This window comes from Triturus cristatus, chromosome 2_1 (assembly GCF_964204655.1).
Source record: "Triturus cristatus chromosome 2_1, aTriCri1.1, whole genome shotgun sequence".
Lineage (NCBI taxonomy): Eukaryota > Metazoa > Chordata > Amphibia > Caudata > Salamandridae > Triturus > Triturus cristatus.
Window position 1 is genome coordinate 1171444307 of NC_140581.1, and position 3635 is coordinate 1171447941.

The following is a 3635-nucleotide window of genomic DNA, read 5'->3' on the forward strand; positions in this document are numbered from 1 at the left end:
AGTCAGAGCAGGCCCTAAACAAGCAGGGAGCCCACTGAATAAGGGTAAGACCCTCAAGAGGACCCACAGGCCAAAGGCGCAGGAGTCGCAGGGGACCTTGGCCAGCTCACCCAAGATGGAGCCCCACGATGCGAGGACTGCAGGGACGACACTGTTCTTTGGAGGGTAAGGTGCTGAAGGCTGGAGCTTCTTGTAGCTCGAAGATCTCTGGAGGCTCAACAGGCCTTGGTAATGGCAAGTCGATGTGGTGCACAAGGGTTAGGTCCAAGTGGCTCAGACGAAGGATACTGTTCTCAAACAGAGACTACAGGTCAGGTCTTTAGGGTGCTGCAGGACCACCACCTGTGTTGCTGAGCATCAAGAATTCTGTGGGACATCAGGAGCAGCAAACCAGTCAGCTTTGTTGCTGTGCCTGCAGATGCAGGGGTGTGACTCCCTCACTCCAAGGGAGATTCCTTCTGGTGTCTTTGATGCCAAGAGGCCTGGAGAAGAACCTGGATGAAGCAGAACAGTGAGTCCCGGAGCAGCAGGAGTCTTCCTTGGTGCAGTCTTGCGTCCAGGGGAAATCCAGGGAAGTCCAAAGTGCCCAGACGGTTAAAGTTAAAGTTGTTTTGAGTTTGAATCTTGCCCCATGACTATTCCCAAGAGCCACCGAAAGGTAAGCCCTTAAGTACCCTAGGGAAAGGGTTGGGAAGATTCAAGGGTCCCTCCCAGAGGAGGGGCTGTACAGAGAGGTGGATACTACATGTCCTTTGTCCAGTTTCACGCCAAAGCGAGAGCCAAGGGCTGTCTGAACTGGTTCAAACTGGAGTATGCAAGGAGGGCACCAAATGTGCCCTTCAAAGCAGTCTGGTGGCATTGGCAAGCGCCCCCAGCCCAATACACTAAGTCCTGTCTGGTAGGTGGTCACACCTTCCTGTGACAGAAAACCAATTGTTCTACCTTCTCCTGCTCAAGCTCAGCTTAGCAGCAGGAGGGCAGAATCGTGTCTGGGGTCCGCAGCAGCACTAGCTTCCTAGCAGGCCCTGGAAGTTTGCTAATGGGAGTACTGGGTATACAACGGACCCCTAACTGGATGTCCAAACAGAAGTTCAAATGATTTGTAGCCCACCTCCTTCTGAGGAACCTCTCTGCAAGCAAAGAGAAGGCAGGGTAGTAAGACATCCCATTTTTTTAAGTTTAAAAGAGATTTTATTTGTTGAAAAGATAAAACCGAGTACAGTAATCAAAAGAATACTACATAAGTATAAAGTAATACAGCAAGCTCATATGGGGGAAAGGAAAAAGAAAGAAAAGAGAGGGAGATAGAAAGAAAGAAAAAAGAAAAGGGAAAACACATTTCCATATTTGTCCTTATATGCAAAAAACAACAGATTATGTAACAAGAATTCCTACTATATTAAATTAGTCTATAACCGTAGGATAAAAAGTATTTAAAACACAACAGTAACTGTAAAATCAAGGAGGTTTGGATACTTCCTCAGTGTAGGGGTTATGTGAAGGTAGCATTTTAGCTGATACATTTAAGAAATTAGTGACGGGTAACCAAAGTATGTATCGTTTGATAGCAAGCATGATTGGGTGTACATAGGTCCTATCGAATCTATGGTTGTAGCAAACTCCATACCACCATGTTTGGAAGGCGACAGCAGAGGTATTTTTCCATGAATTGGTGATTAGTACCCAAGTATGGCAACAAGTTAATACTATTTACCACACCCATGTTCATTTCTCTACTTCACATATTTTTCTAGGTAGCATCTCCGCAGTGTTGTCCTCTCATGATGTTAATATTTGTATTCATGATTTACTCATAGCTGTTGCATTTCAACAAATCACCAAGACATCCCATTTTCACCTGAGCTTTTCTGGGAGTCCTGTGATCATACCCTTTAGGGTCTTGTTGAACCTTTCAACAAGCCCACTGCACTGTGGGTGGTAAGGTGTGGTAAATGTGTAGCTTACACCACACTCTTTCTCCATTGCAGTGATGTAACTAGACATGAAGTTTGTACCTCTGTCTGTTAAGACCTCTTTAGGGAACTTAACTCTGGAAAAGACTCCCAGAAGGGGCCTAGCCACTACAGAAGCTGTAGTGGTCCTAAGGGGAATAGCCTGTGGATACCTAGTGGCATGGTCCACCACCACTATGATGAAATGTTCAGACACAGTTGGAGGGTTCAAGGGACCAACAATGGCAATCCCTACCCTCTCAAAGAGAATCCCAACCTCTGGGAGTGGAATTTGTAGTGCCACCTGACTTACGACTGGCTTGGCAAGTGACAGAGGAGGAACAAAACTCCTTGGCGTCCTTTGGGAAGAAGAGAAGTCCTTACCCTACCTGCCAGCTGGTCCATTTCTTTCAGAATCCAGTGCTCCCTTGGTGTCTAGCTGATTGGCCTGAGCCGGGGTGACAGCAAATGCACTGGCAGAGATTACCATCATCGCTGCATGGGTCCTGAACTCAACATTAGATGAAGCTGAAGTTTCCAAATCATTGCCCAACAGACAGTCTACAGGTAGTTCCGGGGAAGCCACAACTCTTTTAGGGACAGTTAATCCTCCCCAGCTGAGATTAACAACTGCCATCAGTTGTCAGTTATCAGTCCTGACATTGCTGGTGTTGGTCACTTCGTAAAGTTGAACAAGTATGATTTGTTCAGGGGACACACGTGTCGCCGTTGTGCCCTGGTCCCTATGTCCCTGTAAGCCATAGCTTCTTGACCATTTACTAAAGGCTGTTGTCTGTACTTGCCCAAGCTAATGAGACTTACAAGTAAAGTGGTGAGGCCCATGCCACTGTCACAGTCAGGGTCAGCCTGAGTGGGTGTTCATACTGGGCCATAACCCACTTCAGAACCCAAGGTTAACCTTAATAATCCCTTAGGGGCTGTACTACCACTTGTACTGGTGTGAGGGGGGCGAGTAACCTTGGGGGCAGTGGTAGTAGCTTCCTTGGTGTTGACCTTAGGACAGTTAGCATCCCTTGGCCTATGGCCCTTTCCCTACATAGTTAACACCAAGATGTCTTTCCAGAGGAGTGTAGTGCTAGAGGCACTCTTGTGGCCTGACACCCTGTGATGACCTTTGACTACCATTATCTTAATTGACTTTGGTGCGCTATTTTATCCTAGCCTGAATGTACAACATCCTGCATATGCTTGCTTCTCTTACAGGTTTATTTCTTTTAATCTTGCTGTCTTTCAGTGGGAGCTGTCACTGAGTAGAACAGCCTTGCCAAGAACCGAATGCGTGGGATGTGCATTTGAAAGCATGAGAGAGAGAGAGAGAGAGAGAGAGAGAGATGTTGAATGTATTTTTTGGTCTCGAAGTGCAGTGTTGTGAGCAGTAATGCAGAAATGTGCTCTGTGTTGTATATTGAGAGATGAAGTATGTGATGCTATAGGACATTGAGAGATGAAGTATGTGATGTTATGAGCAGTAGTGCACAAATGTGCATTGTGTTGTACATTGATAAGAATGATGAAGTTCTTACTATTGGCTTTGACATGGCCTCATGTCATCCTGAATTCTGACTCTGCCTTGCTTGAGCTTTATCTGCATGCACAGCAACGCTTGCAAGTTGTTTGGGTTAATCACGTTCAAGGATTGTTTTTGTGAGAGATTATTTAATG